Below are 24,724 nucleotides of genomic sequence, written 5' to 3'. Positions count from 1 at the left end.
ACTGATGAAGGTTTAATCGCAATCGGATGAATGGTATAGGGACCATACGAATAAAAGAAGATAGAATGAAGAAGATGATGATTTTTCTAATTTAGAAACCTTCATGGGTGTGCATACAACCACTTGCCAAAATTTCATTGCAATCGGATGAATGGTATAGGAACCATACGAATAAAAGAAGATAGAATGAAGAAGAAGAAGAAGATGATGATTTTTCTAATTCAGAAACCTTTATGGGTGTGCATACAACTACTTACCAAAATTTCATTGCAATCTGATGAATGGTATAGGAACCATACGAATAAAAGAAAATATAATGATGAAGAAGAAGAAGATGATGATTTTTCTAATTCAGAAACCTTTATGGATATGCATACAACCACTTACCAAAATTTCATTGCAATCGGATGAATGGTATAGGAACGCATACGGGACAGACAGACAGACAGACATTCATTTTTATATATTAGTATAGCCTATACTCTTCCCGCAAGTGCAAGCAATAAGTTTACAAAGTTTTATCGCAATCGAATGAACGGTATGGCTGCGCATTAAATACGAACAAACAAACACACAAATATTAATTTTTATATATTAGATTTTATTAAACCAATTTTAATTAATAATCATTTTATTATCACCAAAATGACTTAAAACTTAAATTGTCATATAAAACGTTTCTATGATTTCCTAAATAATATAGGTATCGTCCACTCTTTAAAACTCAGTAGGTAGGCATTTAAATCGATGACCTATATGATTTGAAACACTGCAAATTGAATAGCAAACTGTTTAAGCTTTGCAAACAGTAACTAATATATTCAACTATCCAGAATTGCCACAAATACACAATCGGCTAATACAAACAAAACATTCCTTTGTCAATGATTGGCAGCACTATTAACTGATATACCCTATATTGTCTATGATAATATATTATGACGTACACATAAACACTACGCAATACAGGTGTAGGTATTATGTTTTTTTATGATGCTATTAAATATATTTTATCATTGTAAATTTGTAGCTCGAATGTATCGCTTATCCCCTTCTTACTTTAATTTTGTTCATTGTGATTTGTCATAAATAATTATGGCAAGTTAAGAAGAAATATTTTGTGTGCTGACAAGATATCAATATTTGGCCACGTATTTTTTTCAACTTATACGTGGTGTAAATGAGAACTCTACCATTCTTGGTAGAATTGACTTGTGTGTCCCTGATAACTATCTTAGAAATCGGGAGCATCAGTTGTTTGTTCTCCCAAGGAGCAGAACTAACCTGCCATTGGTGGTGTTGATATATTCCACCTACGTGAGGATGAGTATAGGTGGATGTTGTTTTATAAATCATTAAAATAGGGTCTGCTTAGCTCAATCGGTGTATTTCCTTGTATCTAATATATATTTTTTTGTAATTACACTTTTCTACTGTTTATTAACCTAATACTGATATATATTTTTTTTAAATAAATAATACTGTTTTAATAATATTTCTTTGTTTCTAAATGTCATGTTGTCAGCGTCTTAAATTAATAATTTGTAATGTTCACTATATTATGTAAAAATAAATAAAATTTGAATTTGAATATTTTGTTGTTGCAAGTATGAAAATTACTTCGTTCCGACTTGCCACAGTATTTTTAGTTATCTAAAATTGACTGACTCCGATAAATATTTTGAACGCATTTTATTACATATTATAATTATATATTAGAATATACTTAGCTAAAAATCGTATGTATAGAGCACTTTCAAAAGTTGTAGTCGGTGTTGAAATAACATAGGTAGGTATATATTTATAATGACTACATAGATCTCCGTTATGCACTGGAATCGATTTTTTTTCAAGTTTGTACTTTTGTGTGAAATGGAGAGGAAGAAGTCAAAAATCGTTACTACCTACATGAAAGCCAAAAGAAGATTGGATTTTGGACAACTTTATAATAATATGTGAACATATGGCATTAATTTACTAATTGAGCTTGCGTCGATTCGCCTCACCCTCTTTATGGTGAATTTGGCATTTTTTTTTTTACTTATTTCCCTTTTCCATTTTTAAAAAGATATTATTATTCTTGCTTATAATCAAAATTGTCTTATATTGTAATCGATTTTGCAATAATTATGAGTGGTGTAGATGGGAAGATTAAAAAAAACCAAAGAGGATTTTTTGTACCATATTCTTTACAAAATGGTACCGCTAGTTAGTTTTTAAAATTCAATTAAATTCTAGCTAAACAAAACCATAATAGTGGAGGTAGGCTGTGAAGGTCCGTTAAAAATTGTGTACATTTTGTCAGTCACACTTAAATTGATTTCATTGAATTAATAGTACAAAGCTGGACGAATATTTATTGAGTATAGGGATTCCAATCCCGGGATCCCGAGCTATTTTCGATACCTATGAATCCCGGGATTGATAAACAAAATCCTGGGATTTCGGGATTGATTTTTTTATCATTTTTTATGGAAAATAAAATAAAAGCGAAAATATAACAGAAAAAATACTTTTAATAAAAAATAACTAAATTAGAAATAAACTGAGTTTGAATGAAGTTTGATTTATACCCATGTGTAGGTTGCCGATTCATTTTATTTTTTCACATAAATTATTAAAAATGAGAAAGATTGGAAAAAAAACAATACTTCGCACTTCTAACAAAGTGATCACCATGATATCATACGTTTTACGGCAGTTTCATATTTGGCTGACTAATTAGATTTATGAAGCGGAAAGGCCATAAGTACGCCATGATTATTTGCTTTACTATTTTAAATCTCGCTAATCCATTCATTATGTCTTTACTATCAAAAACAGCAATCTCATATTAAATTCACATTATTATTTATATTACAATATTATTTACTCCATTAAACTTGTGTATTTCCAAGATTGAACGTATACAATATTAACAATAAATGTCTTAAATAGTAAAAATTATACTAGATTTATTTTTGACCGATTTTATCAATGTTATTTGTAAATACAAAAATTTTATATTAACAATGGAAAAAAATGCCAATCCCGGGACCAGTCCCGGGATCCCGGAATTGTCAAATTGTAATCCCGAAATCCCGGGATCAGAATTTTGGCTCGGGCTTGGATTCCCTAATTGAGTATTATTTATTAAGGCTTAGTTTACGCAGGGTTTAATAGAATGTTAAAAAATAACTAACACCATCTATATTAATTAATGAAAACAAATACGAATGACTAATAATGTTTAGTGTGCACTATTTATGTCGGATCTTAATAGCTTACCTCCACCCTTAGCTACAATAACCAATAGATGGTAATATACTGTATTATATGAAAATAATATTTTTATAATAAATAATATGTGGAAAGCCCATCCAAGGATGTAGGTACAAACAATATCATAAATGATTCTAAATTATTAGTAACTTTATGGTGACATATTATACAATTTGACAAAGTGTTCCATGTGAATTAACAGTAAATGATTGCCTAAAGTTCCGCTATAAGGATTGATACGAAATTTCATCATTATAATATATTTTTTTAAGCAAAATCAATAACTATTTTTTAGTGCGTATAACGGCAATGTTGTTTTAATTTGATCTGTTCGACTTCAAAATAGTATTTTTAAAATTGGAAAATTATTATATACGGCAGTGGTTTCCAAATTTTATGTTACTACGCCTCCCTTTTAAAAAAATCTAATCTTGGCGCCTCCCCCCCTTTATTTCATTAAATAATACAGACACCTTTTTAAATAGCCAAAAATGTACTACTTAATACAACAAAGAAAAAAAACTTAATTACGTATAAGTACCTTTATTATATTCATTTTTAAATTAATTTGTTTTTCATGCGATGGATGTGCTTGTTTCTTAGCACAAAGTGCTCTTTTCTACTAAACGGGGTCGATATTTGGATTTCATTGCAGCTAATGCAGAAATCCCGTTTCGCATAAAAATATGATGTTACGAATGGTATAGCCATACCTACTTTAATAGTCTTGAAACAAAGTAACGCCGCAGGCGACTTTTTTAAAACTATTTGATTAAATTTGTGATGTCTGTTATGCCCAGGTCCCAGGCTCTCTATAAACTATGTATTTGCAAACTGCGAACCTGTGGCTACATTTGTGTTAAACTTTTTGCACCTCCCTTTGCAACACTCCGCGCCTCCCAATTTGGAAATCGCTGATATACGGTGTCATTTCAACTGAACTAGCCGTTCGGTTTTCTGCATTGTAATTTTTGGCATTTAAGTTAATGACCCCACCAAACCACACCACCCAGCACCATACCCAGTCTTAATCGGGCGTATAACGGTACCCTGCGTTTGGATGTGAAGCATCATTTTTATTTTTATGACTGGGAATGTCACAGGAACAGTTAACCAAGACTACGGTCCTTATGCACTCAAATGTGCTTTAACTGAATTTACATGACTAAGTCATCCAATTTTTTTCTGCCAAGTCTTTAACGCCGCATCCAGCGTTATTAGATGGATAGTTCGCTTCCTCATGAATTGTTTTTCACCAGCGAGGCGGGGAAGCGGTGTAAGATGAAAGTCACCGATATCCGCCTATTTTTGACACTTGAATATCTTGAAGTTGTCGAATTTCAAATGCTACATCGTAAATAAATAAGACGACATTCATTACACAATAGGGCGAAAAGAGCGCGAAACGCCATCTTGAATATTTTATATTAGCCATTAAAATGACGTACATCCGATTTATACATCCTCCGGATTGTAATAACAGCGACAAAATAAGGAAATAATGGCAATACATTGTTAATATTGTTATGCCCGACACGTGTCGGTTCTTGGAAACGAATTGTTGACATGATGGCTACTTGATCAAAAGAGCCAAAAAGGTATTTAATAGAATTGCTTATAAATCATATTACACAAAATAGATCGGAATATAACTAGGAGTTAAATGAAATATGTGTGTATTATAACTTTTTTGAAAGAAATCCTAGAACTTTTTTTGTGTTTATACTGATCATGGGAAAAATATAATTCACTAAGATTGCGACGTGTTCTGACGTTTGGCTCTAAGTTATAATGTACGTATAAAATACTATTGTTTGTGATATTACCTTATTATCATCATAATAATACACCCATAAGACATGTGAGCCGATATATTATTGTAGTCATGATTCATTATTGACAAATCAGAACCAGTTTGATTATTTTTTTGAAATTCGCGCCCTTTACAAATTCAATTTTTTTTACATATCTACGGTGAATATTCACAACATGATTTTTGAAAACAAAGAAATAGTATTAAAACAGTGTAAAGAAGAAATAAATATATGCAGTATCACAAAAAAACAATATGACAAATAAAGTAAAAGGATCAAAAATTATAAATTATAAAGTATGGAGCACACCGAATAAGCTAAGTGGACCGTATTTTAAGGATTTATAAAACAACGCCCACTTATAATCATCTTCACGTAAGTGGAATATATCAACATCCAAAGCGAATTGGTTGAACACAGTCATTGTCCTCACAATTGGCATCACCAATGGTAGGTTAGTTCTGCACCTTTGGAGAACAAATAACTGATGCTCCCGTTTTCTAAGATAGACAAGTCAATACCACCAAGAATGCCAGAGTTCTCATTTACATTACGTATGGCCACGGCGAAAGTGAATGACAAAGACTTTTCAAAGTTGGATACCTAAGAAGGGATAAGAGTTCAGTTGTCCTTCGTCATTGCTAAAATGAATAATACTTCGTTAAAAATATAACTTTACCAGAACGAAACTGTATGTTGTAATCTCGAGCCCCGCCCATAAGATATAAATCAATTCTATAACCGTGTATAATCACGAGTATTGTTTTTCCAGTACTCGATGCATGGCAGAGAATATCATCTGTAAGAAATCTTGGAATTACGTTTGACGGTAAACTGACGTTTAGTGGTCATATAGATACCATTTGTAAAAAGGCGCTAAAGATGTTGGGCTTTGTCTTGCGTACTTCCCGGGTCTTTTCGGATGTTACGGTACTAAAAATTCTCTATAACTCCTTAGTTAGAAGCAGACTTGAGAGTGGGTCTATCGTTTGCGCCCCGCATCAGGTGAAGTACGGCCTTATGGTGGAGAGAGTCCAAATGAACATTTTAAGACTCCTTTACTTTCGGCTGTATGGATATTATCCGTGGCTCTATCTGACTGATTTTCTCTTAGAGATGCTTACATACTGTAGCTTAAAGTTTAGAAGGGATCTTTATTTAGCTACACATTTTTTCAGACTCATACGCGGCGTAAATGTGAACTCTACCATTCTTGGTGGTGTTGGCTTGTGTCTCTGATAATTACCTTAGGAATCGAGGGCATCCGTTGTTTGTTCTCCCACGGTGCAGAACTAACCTGCCATTAGTAATGCCGATTGGGAGGGCAATAACCATGTTTAATGAAATCGGATATTGATATATTCCACTTATTTGAGGGTGAATTTAGGTGGACGTTATTTTATAAGTTTTTAAGATAGGGTCTATCAAAGTTCACCCTGTGTGCTTCCATCTACTTTTATTTGGTTACTTGTTTTATTTATTTTCTTATTTTATTACGTATTCTCTGTATTTTTATTTTTAAAAATTATTAACACTTATTTTATGTCATGTCGTGAACGCTTTGAATTTATAATTCGTTATGTTATATGTAAAATAAATAACTTTGGTTTTAAAAAAAAAAAGAAGAAGGTTGCCTTCAATATATTTTTTGTTAATTCTTTAATATAGACTATAAATAAATAATTTAACTAAAAGCTGGTATAATTTTATTGTTTTTGATGCAAACAAGAATTGTTATAATTATATATAAAATAAAATAGAATAAATTAAAGCCTCTTTTTGTACTTTTATTACCGACAAAGTGAATTAATTATGAAAATTCTATGAATTTAAATAATTTAATGATAGCACTGTCTTCATCTTGATGTGGTGCCCATGACTAAAGATCCATCTACGTATTGATCTTCTTCACCTTTTTCGACTTTTAACCTTCCTAATAGACAACTAGCCCGATGAATGCTAACCAATGAAAAAAGTCTACATATAATCTGACGTTAATCTGGTGGTGGATTCTTTTATTTGTTTGGTCACCCATGAGACTTTCAATATTCGCCTCTAACAATATATTTTGAATGCATGTAGCATCTGCATTTTATTTTCATTACCATCCATAATATGTTCATATTCATGGAATACACCTCTCCAAAGAGTATATTATATAAGCACTCATCTTAAGAAAGCTCTTGAATATTTTCGATAAAGGGTAAAGCTTTTCAAAAAAAAACCAGTCGTATGAAAGGAATACTGATGGAGACCCACCCGTTAAAAGATCGTAAACGTTAAATAAAGATTTTATCGAGTAAGTAAGAGCTTAAATAAGTATACCTACTGATGCCCACACAATGAAGAGAGGCTTCAAATTTGAAGGTCACGATGTTTCGGCGGGTTCATTGGTATTTGGAGGCTAAATCAATGTCCCTGGGGAAACAGGCGTGTACTTAGGTCATAAATCGCAAATCAAATAAAGTCAGGGCCGGCCGTATTACGTAAGGTGTTCTAAATGTTTATACAATATCGTCTATGAAGTATTCAAAGCGAAGATTAATGTACTTTCCTATATATATTCAATATTTCCTCAAAATGTTTAAAAGCAAACTAGGTACTGAAATAAAATCTTTTTTGTACCATTTAGGCTCTTTTAGAAGAGGTCGAGTGTGGTGTTAGTTGGAAAATAATACTTACAGGATAATAGATTGAAATAAAAGTCAGAACGTAAGATTAAAGGTTAATTTTGAAGACAAAAATATTGCTTAAATAATTCAAATGCAATTTTCGTGTCGATACATGTTGATAACCACGTATAACGTTGGAAAACTCATGTATATAGAAGGATATAAATAGTTTTTTTTCAGGCCATATCCGATCCTAATAAGGTCGTATGGGCCTTCACAGAGTGGAGGTTTGTATTAAAAGAATTGGTTTTTACGAGAAATGGATGTCAGCCACTTACTTATCCTATTAGGTCCATATTCTGACTCAAACACAAATTGAAAAACAATATGTGTACTTGCCAGAACCAGGATTCGAACCTGGAACCCACGACGCTATACTGCCCTCATAAGGAAAAAGGCAGCTTTTCGACAAAAATCACAAATTGAGTTAGTGTACAGATAATGCTCTACGTGAAATTCTGAACCATTTGACATAAAGTCAAAAGCGGTATAAAATTTATTTCAGTATAATAATCGACATATTGCTTATCGTTTTTTTTTTCACAAAAACGGTAGTTATTCTAAACAAAAAGACATTATAACGAGTTTCATAAGCAAAAACATAGCATCGATTGAAAATATACTGGTTTTTGCTTATACCATAATTATTATATCAAATGGTTCATCCACATTATTTAAAAAAATATTAAGAAAAGTTGAAAAATCGTTAAAGTCTCTTTATCTCAAACTGTGACTTTGGCAAATAGCTGCCTTTTTGCTTATGGGGGTAGTATAGGCCGACGTTTAAGCCGTGCGGCCATCGTGGGATTTACGACGAGATTTCCCGCAGAGCCATATTGACATGGAAAGCATTTTTATTGGGTTCATGCTTTTGATTAAACGCATTGTAAAAAAACAACATATGATTTTTAATGGACGTAAAATTCAAAAATAGACAATAGGGCCCTATTTTACCGTACATTACACAAACATTTACGTATGGAGACGTTCGTGTCAGTGTTTATAATATTTTTTCAACCAAATATATCAGTATAAGATAACGTAGATGTAGATATCACCTCGAATATTATACCGTAGAGTTAATTTTTCAATATCAACGGTCTTGGAAAGCATTTCATGAGACGCACTTAGATTGGGACAAGTTTAAAGAGCAGTTCTCCGTTGTTAAGTTACGGCATATAACACGTAATATGCAGTACAAAAAGATGTAGAGACGTAGCGAGTAGTTGATGGAAATAATACCATGCATATATAGCAATCACACCACACGTATGACACACTTCAATATTTATGTTTTGTTGTTAAAACAAAACCAAAGTGGCGGAAGCAATTGTCAGCATTTCCTCAATCATAACCTAGATCAATATTATATATTATGATTTATTTAATAGTGACAATGTATGTAGAATGGACTGCATTTGTATAAATAGCACGGACGATTCATAACACGTCACTCTTCACGAGTCCGGTCACTCGACACAGTCAATCGTCATTCACTCGAGTCCAGTCTCGTGGTCCGATTAATCTCTTGATAACACCAATCTCATCAGTACATCTGTACCCGCGATTATAACATCACGCTGTCATCTTGTATTTATTTATTCTTGTATTTATAAATAAACTGAAAACTTCCAAGAAACTACGACTTTTCTCCACACACCTCATCATTCCTTCAGTGGTGATCCCGACGTTCACATAGGTTCATGATAATATAGCCCATGGTCTATCGTATATCTTCAAATATTCAAAGTCATTCCGATTTCTTTGTTGCAGTCCTCCAGTCTGTCCAACTAATATCGATGGTCATTCAATACCCTTTCGGGTAGAAAGCTTTGCTTCGCTCGTCAGTTCGGGTACATTCAGTAGGTATGACCTCAGTCCTGGCCAATATTTGGTACTCCAGATTCTTTATTTATTGGTTGTAAAGTGTGCGCTATACTCAATTATCCTTAATATAGATTTTCATACGAATACAGGCATCCAGTTTTCGGCATCCTTGCTGAGAAATTAGAGCCATATTATGTTAAAGCAGTCGCGGTAGGATATTATAAATCCAAAATTCGGTTGAATCCGGCTTTAGATATTTATGGATACCAAAAAAATTATCAAAATATAAGCCGTATGTATGTATTTTATAAAATCCTGTAGTCTCCTTTTAGGAAAGATTGACATAATCTTGTATATTTTATTGCAGTAATTTTATGTTGAGTTTGAGATCGAAAAATTCCTTTGAAGATTTTGTGGAATATTTTGTCCGCACAATTTATTTTGGAAGATCTGTTTATTGTTATAGACATGGAATTTTATTTCAAAGAAATTCCGTAAGATAAGTTTTCTACGAAACATGTCACGAGAAACCTTAAATTTGCTTTAGCTAGATTGCAAATTTCTTAAAATGTATACGTACAAAATTTGACGTTGAATTATGTTTTAAAATTGATTATATGAAATTGAAAACGTAAAATTAAATTAAAAGAAAACCTACGAGTGGAAACAACTTTTAAAAACATATATATTATTCATTTTTCTGTTTTGGTCAGGGCATTTTAGCATAATTTATTATGTGGGAGGTGACTTATTAGTTAGATCGTAGATTGTATAGTTACGCAAATATACGGTTAGGCATGATAAAAAGAAGAAAAGATTTTCATACAATAAATAGCGACTTAATTTAATGTATGGGAAACCATACACAACGTAAAAAAATCGTTGAGACTCCATTAAAACCACATTAATTATTGTCAAAGTGTTTGACATATTATCTGTGGGACATATTTAATTATTTTAAAAATTAACAATTTGAGGTTAAAAAGATCCTTATACTAGTAGCTTTAAAATAATATTTAGTATACATGTGCTTTACGGTTTGATATTTACTTGCCAGGGCTGTACCGTGATTTAAAAAAACTCATTTGATTAGTATTATAAACTATTTATGAAATTGAATATTGATATCATTATGTTTAAATGCCGAGAAAGCGAATATTATAATATAGCTATCAAATCTACCGTATTAAAAACTTTCTTGAATCACAACGCAGAAAAATAATTTGAATACTTCTAGGTAGATACTTATTTAAACTATTTTATTATTAATACACTATAATCATAATACATTTTCTTGTACAAAACTTAAATCCATTAGAATTTACGTTTTTTTATATTTTGTAGTGCCACTTCCCTCGGTCTATTGCCACATCTAGCACCTCCTGCCATGTAAGACCTCCAGTACGTAGATTGTTTTTGTAGCACCGCTAAAGGGAGGGTCAGCCATGGAAATGGAACCATTGAGGCTGTGCTACAAGGGTACAGTGTGTTGTACTCTCTGGCGACAACTAGAAGCCATGTCCCAGCCACGGCAAGGGCATCTTCGTGACTAGTTCAATCATCGAAGGCTGCCGTGTCCGCTCACGAACTCGAGTGATTGTAACGGGGTCGTACCAAAGTACTAAGATTCTTCCTAAGTAAATCTTCTACACTATTAAAAAATACATGTATATTATAAAATATGACTATAGAAAATGAAAAAGAAAACGAAGATACATGTTTCTACCTTTGATGTAAATATACATACATCGATATATTTTTACGGAAATGATGTCAGTGGGTTACTTAATCTCACGGATGAAAGGTCGTAAGAAACAACATGTTGTGTACCTAATAATATTTTTGAATTTGAAAAAAAATACTATGTCATACAGTGTTAACAGAAAAAGATCTATCGTCGTAGAAGACCGTATTATAGATTTCGGTCAGCTGACCTAATATTCCATTACTCTAGAGCAGTGGTTTTTAACCTTGTTGGAGGTACTGACCCCACCAGTTTCATATGCGCATTCAGCGAACCCTTCTTAATTGGAAAAATAAAATATGATATTTTTCAAATTCAAAACATAGGTACCTATATATTTTACTGGTGCACAAAATGAACCGTGCATCAACATCACCGTGTTCAAAAAACAAAACCATTAAAACATGATTTTCACACAAAAACAAAAACATAATAATGAATATTTACTGCAAATCAGTGTGACTTCTGCTGTTGCCTTTCAGAGACCAGTTCAGAAATGCGCGGCGTCACCTTGCCAAGTGCTAATCTCATGACATTTTCGCAACAAAGTCTATTAATTTTCTTCGTTTTTATGTCCAGCATCCTTGAAAAGGATTGCTCGCAAAGATATGTTGTAACAAACGGTATGAAAATCTCCAGAGCTTTCTTAGCAATAACAGGGTACGTTACCATGTAACGTTGACACCAAAACGTTGAGAGCGTTGTTGTTCTGAAGAGTTGCTGTTGAACCTGGCATCACGAATCATATGAGTCTTGACCTCCGCCGAACCCCTGAGACTGACTCACCGAACCCCTGGGGTTCTATCGAACCAGGTTAAGAACCACTGCTCTAGAGTCTAGACCTGCGTTATTGGAAATGAGTCATGACCGAGTACTTAAAAACCATTTTAATAATACCACGGTTGAAAAATTTTGATCGATGTTATACGTTGACCAAGAATCAAGTCAATTCAAAGAATTGGCAACAATTGCTTTATTAAGGGCGGACGTGCTCAGCGTGGGTCAAAATTGAGCTTTTTTTCTATTTTCAAAGCATGATCCTGGACATACCTTAAACGTTGTAGATAATCTATTTATATCATTTTAAAGCCTTATTATCCTTTATATTTATTTTAAACATTTTATGACTGCATAAAGTATTTTTATTACATAAAATAGTATTCTTTTAAACTTCTCGCTCTAATGTTTTAGAATATAGTCATATTTCAGTAAGTATATAAATGTGCAGTGGTGTTAAGATTTTTCACATTTATTAATTTTTAAACGCATTTCTAAAACCATCAGTATAATTTATATCGACATTATTTTAGTGAAATATTTACGATAAAAAATTATATTGATAATCTGATAATGATCCCAAATTTGACAAGAATTAGGCATTTTATTATTCAAAAAATGGGCAAGATTAACACATTTGAAGATAATTCTAAAGATATTAATTATAAGCTATGTCTTTGACCATTCAAGTGTGATAAAAATCCTACGAATAATGATTGTTTTATAATAATTATTGACCTAAGAATAAAGTAGTGTTTTTTTGAAATACGCCATTTCTTTTGGCATTCCCCAGTGGTTAAGCTACAACATACGGCCGTAGTCATAAATTGACAAACCACAATTGAAGTAGGGAGTAAAATGATCTTAACGCGCGTGTTTGAACATGTACCTAACCGATTTTTTATTAACGGTACAACGTCTAAGCGTTAAGTTTTAACGTTTAAGGTATGTCCAGGATCATGCTTTGAAAATAGAACAAAAGCTCCATTTTGACCTACGCTGAGCATGTCCCCCCTTATTATTGTCGATTTTTCCTACTTCTATATACTGTGGAAGATCATTCAGTGTAATGCACTTCATAAAAGACAAATATCAAAGCCAGTTGACACAATGATGTAAACTTAAAAGCTGCCATGCGGCTCGCATTGGAAAAAAGGAGTAGGTACGTATTGAGGATTTGCGATTTGCATTATTTTTAAATAAATAGATGTTCAAATATTTTTTTAATAAATGGATTTATCTATAAATAAATTTAAGCCATTTTATTGGTAGGTAAATAAAATTTTGCGTTATTTTTTTCAATCACAACAATAAGTGAAATTTGGTGCGGCCACCAGACGTTTCCATAAAATTGTCAATCTGAATTGTGTGGCCACAGTTAAATTTCACGTGAGGAGCACTGATCTACATACATACGGCTGTATATGACATAAATGTCTTTAATATGGCATACCTACACGCTTAATAATAATTATTAAACTATATAAACCACAAGTTTGCAACTGAATAAGCTTTTTACCCTCTCATCGATAAGAACTTATTTGGTATTTGATATGGCAACGTTTGTGTTAAATCAGATTGTTTCTTTTGTGAGTGTAATAATATATAGAAGTTATTTAATGACATATTAATCTAATTTATATCACTTACTGCAAATCGATCAGGCAGTTATAACTGTATTTTTATAATTCGTGGAGCTCTGATAAATATAACTCACCTGCTTGAGGATGAGTATTATATGTAGGCATTGTTTTATAAATTCTTAAACTCTCAGGGTCTGCTTAGCTCATTCGGCGTACTGCCTTGTATCTAATTTATATTTTCTTTTGTATTTACACTGTTTAATAACTTTTATATACTTACTACTGTTTTAATAATATTTATTTATTTCTAAATGTCATGTTGTGAACGTTTTAAATTAATAATTTTGTAATGTTCACTAAGTATATGTAAAAAAAATCGGTGTGTGTACTTAGGTAGACACGTTAGAAGTTATACTTCTTTGGAGTGACAAAACAAAATAAGTCGTTACCTGAGTCTATTAATATTACAGTGGATTAGGTTGGTGAAAACGTACGCTATTCATCTGTGTCTCATATAGTACATGATAATTGTAATTTAATTATTGTATTGGACCAAAATTGATCTTTGCCATACAGCGGTTATAATCGATTCAGATTCAGAAGAGCCCATGATGAATTAATAAAAATCAAATTTTAATATATTTTTTGAATTGTTTACCAACTCAATATTCACAAAATTTATTTATTTATTGATATATAATTTTACTCATAAATAATACTTACATAAATATAGCCTCAACTCTTGATACATAATCTTTACAATGAAAAATGAATATACACGCCAATATAATTAAAGTTTTATGAATATAAATTAACAGTGTAGAAATATTGGTTATGCTTAAAACACGTGCTGTTTACTTGGTTGTATTGAACGACTAACTATATGACACTAAGCGCATGCGCATATACCGTCGAGACAGAAAATCATAATAATAAATTATGTTGCATCGGCGCCCGCAACTTCCGTCATACGTCAAACGTGTTACATCGGCTCGCGCAACTTACAACAAAATACACTCTGATCTGTTTCCCAAACGCGCGAAAAGAAGTATATCTTCAAAAAAATGAATAAATTCCTTATCCATAATATGTAATGGGGTATTTTCTTTATATACATAACATTATTTTTTTTAAATATTTTTTCACTATCAGGATGTGCATGTTTTCAATTTATAATAATTATTAGTGTTGACGAGTTGTTAAAAAATTAGTAACCGGTATTTTTTTTGAGATTCAAAACTTCAATCAGGTATTATAATTATATTCGGCACCTTTTCATATTTCATATACATGGCATTTATTTATACCATGAAATATTATATTACGTATTGTGTTCATTTAAAAAAATATATTGTATATCGCGGAGGCTCGTCAAAATATAATATCGATAAAAAGCAACAAGTGACATAATATGCCATTAAATATGCCCGCATAAGTCTCGCTGTCAACTGCGTAATTCTATATTTAAAAGTAAACGAACGCTCATGCGACACAGCGGTTAAATTAGATAACACGATGTCACGGCAAATCACGTCACTTCCGGTAGGCTCTCACCGGAACTGGAAGGAGGCTTTCAGCAACCGTGACGTCACCTATTGTATTATTTGCAAGGCGCCGAGGATAAAAGCAACCGTGCCATTATATTGTGGAAAATATACTCTTAAATAAAAATATTTGCTCATGTTTACACTGTTGAAATTTCGTAAACTTTTAGATAGGATATTTTGAATTTGAATCGATCTATATCGAGTTGATTAATTTAATAGTATCATAAGGGTTAATTTATGACTATTTTTACCTTTAAACGAATACATCCTTTAGCTTTTTTCACAAATATTATAGCACCACCAAGTCATCCACTTTCAGTCCATTGGCAGATTAATTTTCATATTATTATTAACTCATTGTTGTCTGAATTTTTCACGCTTCTTAGTCTTTTGCTGTTATACCGTTCTTCCGGTGGCTTTATACTCAAAAAGTATTTTAATATTTTGGCGCACCACTGGATGATGAGATTTATACAGAGATGATAACATGCAATATAAATGGCTTTTATGGAGAAAATAAAATAAATAAACACAAGCTTAAAATTTAAGCTAAGCCAGCACCAATCTTTCATGTTGTATATGGATATATATATAGTATATACTCTCCAATACATTCTTTTTTAATAATTTAATTTATTACATATTATGATTTCTGTGTCCGCATGTTCTAAGGACCATCACAATCGTCACTGTTCTGGCAGAAAACACTAATTCGAAAAAATGACATATTGAGTTAGTACCAAAATGTTCCTTATTTCAAACTTTACCGTCTGGAAACCTTCTTATTAAATAAACAGTCTTTATTTTAAAGTCATCCTTTTGACGATTACTTAATAAACTCACATGCTAGACCATTATTTCAAATATTTTAACAACTTCAAAGTCAAATTACTCAAAACTAGTATTCTCCAGTTAGTGTGTTCTGCCAGAACAGAGACGACATATTCTTTTATTCTATCATTATACTTATTCCATGTGATTGACCTAAATAAATAAATGAAAAGCCTCTTAATAACATATTTCATATAAAGAATACGGAATTTTATTATTTATCTCTTATAACATATTTTCTGGTATTTATAGATACTATGTGACGTGTATTTATTTAGTCTCAATACTTAACATTATATCTAATTTAAGTATATTTTTTGAAGTTTCGTCAATGTCATAATATAATAATATGTCGTTCCTATAAATGTACATACATCAGCAGTGATATCATAATATTACAATAAATTTAGGTCCAATTAGTATATATTTTTAAGTGTGGATACATAATTTTATTCGTTGACCAATTGACTGCCTCTCTGCGATGACCACTGTTTGCTACGGTCATTATATAAGTATGTATAAGTACGGGTATTATATAAGGTTGATTTTTTTTAATCTACAATACAAAATATGTACTTATATTATATTATATTAACACTACAATAGACCATGAGGTCCAAAGACAGTAGTATAGTCAAACAGTAATTTAATTAGTAATATAAGAGAAACAATCACTAATACAGTTTTGAGAAAATCGTATAAATATATTGTGACGTCGCTGAGAATCGAACCCGGTGCCCTCGGATGAAAGGCTAGCGCCATACGCACTTAACTACGAGGGCTCAAAGTAAGAATAGTGTATACCTAATATATAGTAGGAGTCAAGAATCACTTGATAGGTGAACTGTACTAAATATTATGACAGTGGCGAGGGGTGGAGGTAGGCTGTGGAAATCCGACACAAATAGTGCACACTAAACTTTGTCAGTCACAATAATTTGTTTTCATTGAACTAATAATACAAATTGCAAACAGTGCTGATTATTTTTAAAAATCAATTAAGCCCTGCCTAAACCAAACATGATAGTATAGGTATGCAATAGGTGATCCGATAAAAATAGTGCACACTTTTTCAGTCATGCTTATTTTTTGTTTTAGTTGAATTAAGAATACGTACGTAATAAGTCATGGTTAGATTTTTAAAATTAGTGAATATAAAACATCAGTCAGATAACAAAATATCCTTCTATCTATTATGGCTTGGTTAACGCAGGGTTTAATTGAATTTTAAAAACTAACCAACACCATCTGCAATTTGTAGTCTTAGTTCAATGAAAACAAACCGGAAATTTGTACATATGCCGTCGGCCGTAACACAGTTAATCGTGAGATGTTGTATCGGAGATACATGGTTGTATAATATTGATATTAATTCCTTGCTTAAATAAACCACTTAAAAATACGTAATAAAAATCACCGGAATACAAGGAAAAGACAAAAAAATAGGTAAATTAGAAATACAATTATACAGTATAAATTTCAGGAAGTAATACAAAAATCAAATATATGATTATAATGACGTCATTATTATCAAACACTTGATACCAATAAATATGAAATTATTGTTTTTTAATTATTGAATTTAATAAAATTGTAACTGTCTGTAATTCTCATCGAAAAATACTTATTTTTTTTTTATCTCAATGCTATACATACGGAAATCTGTTTCCGGTAAGACAGGTAAATGGTAAACTGCGCTACGGCGAAATGTAATACGTACAATTTAAATGTAACCATGACTGACAAAGTGCAGTGTGCAGTATTTATGTTGAATCTTAACAACCTAACTCCAGCCTTCACCACTGGAATATGGGATAGGTTCATACTATTGGATATTTGAAAGTGTAAAAGAAGATTAAATTCCTTACATGCACGAAAGACTTCAATTTTAAATAACATTAATTTACCACTATTTTTAGCAAATACGAGTAGTATCCAGTAATCGGTACGGAATCCGTATATAAATTTTTGAACGAATCTACTAAATTGAGTAAAAATATGTTTGCTCAGTACCGTAGCGAATGTAGCACCTCGTAGAGCGTCGTAGCACCCGTAATCAAATTTACTGACCCGTAAAATTGACACTCGATGAGCGGGAAAAAAAACAATCAACTTATAAATAATTAACTGGAGATTTGCACAACGATAGAATATTAATATAAAAGAATAAAACGTTTTTAATGTATGCAAATTTTTATTATTTTTTTTAGGAGCTAAATGTTTACCGTTATCGGAAAAAGTACACTCTTAACATTTTTAATATAGTACTAAGTAAGCTATTTTAGCTCCTAAGGATACAGGTTAGTTTAGGCAATTTTTACCATTACTCTTAAAAGGAAGTCTAAGGAAATTTTTGTATAACAATACTATTCCAATTATCGGGGGGATGTCGTAAGATGTAATCTTACCCCCGATGTTATATATACGTTCTGATGGTTGCATCATGTGTGTGTGACATATGTTAGGGCAGTGATGAAAGAAAGCACGAGTTGGTATTTTTTTGGTTGACAATTATTATGGCAATGACAAAGTTTGGCATCACGGCACTACGAAATTCATTACATTAATTCTAGTTTGAGTGTAAATGTTTAAATTATAATTTAGAATAATTTATATAACAAAAAGAGACACGGACAAGTGGCGCGTGTCGACTACATTTTAGTAAAGCTCAATAACGACTGTCTCATTTTGCGTTGCGTCATTGTATATGGTCTATAAATGACTATAGACAATAACATGTCAGTTATAGAGTTATACTAAACCTCGACACAATTCGTCAACGTTGTTGCTGTGTTAGTTGAAATAAAACGCAATGTCACAACATTTTTGTCATATTCCACATAGGTTAATTTCATCCACTTCAAATTAGTATTGTTGAGTAACTAGTTTGACTAGTTGACAATGTCCCTTTGAAACGGATGAATCCGGTCCTGATTATTATCAAAGTACCTAACTGGAATTAATAAATAATACATAATATAATTGTGTTATATTTTTATTTTATTGAAAGTATTTTCACCAATAATTGACAGTTAACACCATGTGATGTGTGTGTTTGAATCGGTAGCCATACAAAATGAGTGCGTACATGTATTAAAAGATGGTGCCGTGTTTGGTGGTTCAATATTAATTACTTATGGCATACGCAATTTTTTGTAATTTTTCAACCAAAAAATATAATCTCTTTTTTGCTGTCTATCTATGTACAACAAATAGACGCAGTCAACCTTTCAATATGCGGAAAGGAATATTCTTTATATTGAATATACATAATTTGAAAACACCTCATATATATACCTACTAGAAACTAATGTTAGAACTACTAGTTAATTTCGTCGTAATTAGATATGACGCCCGTAGCTTAATTGCAGAGGTTACAGGTTCAACTCCCGTCGAGCATGGTATTTTATTTTAATTTTCTTTAGTATATATTATATATCTGATGTATATTTAAATTATGTACCTATGTTCAATATAAGGAATGTGACTTTCTTAAATCTTGTGAATTATTCTTTGAATAAAAGAAATATTCTATGATAGGTTGATGTGTCTTTAAAGATGATAAGTTATTCTGCATTTTTGTTGAAGAATATACATTTAGCTCCACGGCATAAATGTATCGGCTTATAGTGTCCCAGGTCCAGAGTTAAAATCTCGGGTCTGGCAAATTCACGTGTTGTTTTTTCAATGGACATAATATATTGAGCAACTGGTCAATATTCTCGTAAAAACAAAAATCTGTTAATACAGCCTCCACTCCGTAGAGGTCTATTTATTAGGATCAAATATCGTAATACGTGTATCAATAATATATTGTATCTATCCAATGGACATTTTCAATTGGTAAACAATATTTTTAATATAATATTAATTGTAACAACATCATATTATACTTAAATTAAAAATTGTGGAAAAGGTACAAAAATAAAATATAACTTATGATTGGACGGTATTATGCAACAAGGAACCAACCCTCAAGATGTTAAAATATGAGTTAATGCTAAAAGGTGGTTTCCATAAGAGTCAATGTGTTAGGGAAAAAATACTACGCATGTAATTGAACGTTACTGCCATCTATCATTGTGGGAACCAACCAACATGCATCTATGGACTGTTTCAATTTTGCAACAAAGAACCAATCAATATTTTTTGTTAAAATATGTATTAATTTCTTCAGATAAAGCAAAAGTTAAGTAGTCAATATAAATAAAATAAACAACTACTTTCAATATTTTTGAACTCCCAAAATATTTGTTCACGAATACCACATTATTTAACAACACATAAAACTTAAAAGCATTTATCTCAGAAGTAGATTTTTGTGGATTGGATCTTTGTTGCATAATACCGTCTAATTATAATACGAGTATTAAATTCTTTATTTTTGTAATACCTGTATCATAATATTATATAAAGTAAAAACAATGAAAATAGTTATTAATAATATATGAGAAAAACATCCAACTAGTCCTTGTATTATAACGGTAAGTTAAGTTAAATAATTCAATCAAATAAGTATCAGTGAGGCAACCTTAGTTTCGTATATATTTGTCTACGCATATAAAAATAATTCATTTCAGTGAATTGTTTATTTCCGATGAAGTTGATTGACACGGCAGCTGTGAGAGTATCTCGCTTTTATTTTTGGAGAAAATTCGATAATTCTATTAGGGCCGCCGAAAGATTACCAGCTTTATATTGAATGCGGGCTTTCCTCTAATGGGAAACTCGCATGCTTCGATCAGCGTTTCTCACAGGTAAAGTTTTGACAGGTAAATTAGAACTCGGAAAATTTTGATGAGAATATTTATTTTTACACCGTGACAGATTTATACGTGTTTAACGCTTTTCAATTTACTGAAATAACATTAGTTAGAAAAATGTTTTTAGTCATTTAAATTTGTTTACCGCGTAATATTATTAATTGTATTTATTAATATTAGAAAGTAAAATCAATTAAATACATCATCATCATTTTTCGTGGAGCTCTGGGTTTGATCCCGGTGAGGTAGTATATACGTGATTTTCTCAAAGCCTGGATGTTTGTGATTGTTCTTCTTTTCTATTCTTAAAAACTCACTTTATTTACGTTATTTTAGCCAATATCTATACCTACTATAATTTGAAGACTATAATATTTGGATGTTTGTATGTTTGTACCGTCCTTCGGTTTTTCTTTATACAAATCCACACGCGCAGTCGAATTTCGACAAAATTTGGACAATAGACGGAAGCCAATAAGGCGGAGTGAGTGGTTGGGGTTTTGAGTTTCAGATTTAACCCGTTGCACCCCGGGGACAGTTTTACGGTTTTTGCAGAAAAAGGGCGCCGCGTACGCGGAATTTAATGATGCAACCCCCATTTTTTATTAAAAATGTCGCTAAAATCTGTACATTAAAAAATATTGGCATTTATTTCAGCTTGATCGGAGGTCAAATGGCAAAGTTAGATCCAAATAATTGTGTTATTAGAATCGTCAATCGCCTGCGCGGCGCGAGGCTCAGCGAAACTCACCCTAGGTGAAAATTTCAGCTCTGACAGATAGCATAAATTGATAATTTGATGATTTGGCGTAAAAATTTGCACAAATGTACATAAATATACTATATTATGTTATAAATAAAAATTTCTAATATTATATTTTTTTACTTTCTTAAAATCAATCCTTTGTATTGGAATTTTTATTTTCAAATCTTAAACCATTCCTGTCCCGGGCAGCGCCGGGTAATACTGCTAGTATATATATATATATAAATATTGTCACCAAATATACCCCTCCCCAAAGAATGTCTCAAATCACACATCAGAATTCTATATCAAATCATAAATGGCCAGCCCTGCAAAAGTTCACAACCTCTGTAAATACTAAATAATATTATAAAATAAATAACATCTCGAAAGCGATTTTTGCGAGGGGTGAATCTCATGTACAGAGGGTAGCTACAGGCTAGTCGCAGCCCAAAGCCACTCCGACCGTAACGGAACATTTCGAAAACCGCAAAAAAACCGAAGATTCTGGAATCTATCTGACATACTCTTCGGACTTCCTATGCATCTCCCTCCCACCCTAGACAAGAATTAATAAACGAGTAATATTTTAAAAGTTAGTACATTTTTGACCGTGCAAGGGGGTGTAAAAGCTCTCGTACCCACCGACTCGCGGCCTTTACCTATCACAATATAGACCGCGCGTGTTTTATTATCATACAAGTCAGTGCATCCCTCATCGTTGAGGTATTAATAATAATTCATTATAACCACCTTTAAATTAATTAACCATCAAATGAACAGTGCAGTGTGATCAGGTAATATACCAAAAGTTAATCCGCCGAGTGACATGTGACAAGCTTAATCCTAAGCCTTGCCTCTGGAATCAAATGTAATAAAATCAATGTTTGTGTAATTGTAATAAAACATAATTCTGCGCGGAATTAAAAAAAAAAACCTCCATGTTATCAATTTGTGCCCGTTATACAATATCTCTCACTCCGCAAACATCAAGAATGCCCGAATGAAGGACTCCACCACACACCCAAGTGAGTTCCAAAAGGTATTAATATATACTAGCAGCATCACCCGGCGCTGCATACATTGTAGACACTATAATGTATATTGCCATAGTAATGATTTTCAGTTTATCTAAGGTAAAGTACACGGCTTTATTGCATTTCTTTTCAAGCGTACGAGCGAGACATGGAGAGTGCATTGATGCCGCATTTCAAAGCTATTCAGGGTTGTCAAAGCATTCATTAACTTAATATAATATTACTTTTAGTATGTTTATCAAAAATAAATGGTAGACAGGCGTAATTTTTAGTAACAAAGTAATTATTTGAAGTGATTGAGATTATGTTTACGATCACAAGGAACTGGGGTGCAATGAAACATGAACGGTGATGAGCGGGTAGAATCATATGCCAAGACCCCATGAATCACACCCTCTACTTTTACCACGTTTTTCTTAGCTCGTATTCTTGTTTGTCCGGTGGTTGTTTATTCAGAACAAATTTTGCAATCGATTTTTAACTAACTTCCCGACTAGCTAGACGTTTGAAACTTTTAGAATATATCAGACCACGATGCCAATGCATTTTTTAATACTTTTAGCCATCTTTAGGTAGAATTGAATTCATTTTCAGTTAATTCTGTTTTGTATAAAAATTTATTTCGGAAGAAATCCGTAATCTAATTTACTATTATTGGTTGCTAAGGAGGTGGTCCTAGTAACTAAATTATTAATATATACGTACGTTACTATGGAAATCAAAATGACATTTCAGTATTCTATATTTGTTTGTTTGTTGCAAAATAGCAAAAAAAATGATTTGTTGACAATTGCTTTATTTGTCCTAAATTATTAATACATAGAATTGTCAAGTTTATATGATTCAACAGAAAATTTAAAAACGTGGTATATAAAAAGTTCTTTTTATCTTGTAATTATTATTTCTATTGTGTTTGCGGGTCACTAACCCGAACAGTCAATTTTTTAGGAAAACATATGTTCGTCAGTATTCACTATACTTTTCGTAAATAAATGAACTCATCAAATTATTATCCGACGAATGAAAGTACCTACCTAAGAAAGAACCACTTTATTATTGTTATGTGAATTGAATTGAACTCTTTTATTTTATCAATCAGCCAATGATGAAGTATTTTCTATCGAGTCAGCATATTTGAATCTTCAAGTTTGATTGACATCTAGTGAATTGTACTTACAAAAATCTATAGTTATGGGATAGCCTAAACCAGTACTTCTCAAACTGGGGGCGCGGCACCCTAGTGGGCCCTGGAGCTCCTTCTCCGTTTATAAATATTTCGGTATTTGAAAAAAAAACAACATCAAAACGAGATCAATGGACGATCAGTCAAAATCTCGAGGTGGAATTTTCACACGATCACAATATTTTATCCGATTTAAATGACCTACTAATATTTATAAATTATTTATGTAAAAATATGCAATCAAACCGTTCTCATTAAATTGTTTTTGTAGGCTGTAGCTGTAATATTTTTTTTCCTTTTTGATTTCTTCTTCTTCCACCCTGTCACGACCCAACATTGGGGCATAGGACAAGCACAAGTTTGCACCACTTCCCTCGGTCCATCGCCAACTCTTGCGCCTCCCGCCATGTCAGACCTGCAGCACGTAAGCGAGTTAATGAAATGTAGTAATAATATTAATAGTAGTGAATTAATAATAATGTACCTACCTACAATAATAATTATGTTAAATAAAGTACTGTTGGTCATTTAAGAATAAAAGTTTTGGGGAGGGGAGCCTTGGATTTTTTTCTGATTTCCCATGGGCCGTGCCGTGCTATGAAAAAGTTTGAGAAGCACTAAACTATTGAAATATTAATTTTAAATAATGAAATACTTTACCTGTAATTGTTGGTAAGTACCTACTGTAGCGTTGCTACAAAATGCATAATTACACAACCAGTATTTGGCCATTGATGCAAAATACATTCGTACATAATATTTACAACTTGCAACATACTTAAATCATGAAATTATTTGCTGTCATTTGACTTGTATCAATTTTACTGATGGCTCGCGGAAAAAGATGGGTGGCCAGCGATTTGTACAAGTACACCCATTCTATCACTTGTCAAAAAATATTTGAAAATGGGAAACATTTGTCAATTTCACCAGTCGTGAG

At 32.0% G+C, this 24,724-nt stretch overlaps 1 protein-coding gene across 2 annotated transcripts in view; it reads left to right on the top strand.

The window, feature by feature from the left end:
- The window catches only part of Ac3 (Adenylate cyclase 3), a 402,870-nt gene that overhangs the window by 280,553 nt on the left and 97,593 nt on the right, over positions 1 to 24,724 (top strand). The gene's annotated exons all lie outside the window — the stretch shown is intronic.

The sequence above is a fragment of the Rhyacophila brunnea genome, unplaced genomic scaffold, assembly GCF_057557595.1.
Source record: "Rhyacophila brunnea isolate RB1 unplaced genomic scaffold, BYU_Rbru_1.0 scaffold_5, whole genome shotgun sequence".
NCBI classification, from domain to species: Eukaryota; Metazoa; Arthropoda; class Insecta; order Trichoptera; family Rhyacophilidae; genus Rhyacophila; species Rhyacophila brunnea.
This window is presented reverse-complemented; position numbering and strand designations above follow the sequence as displayed.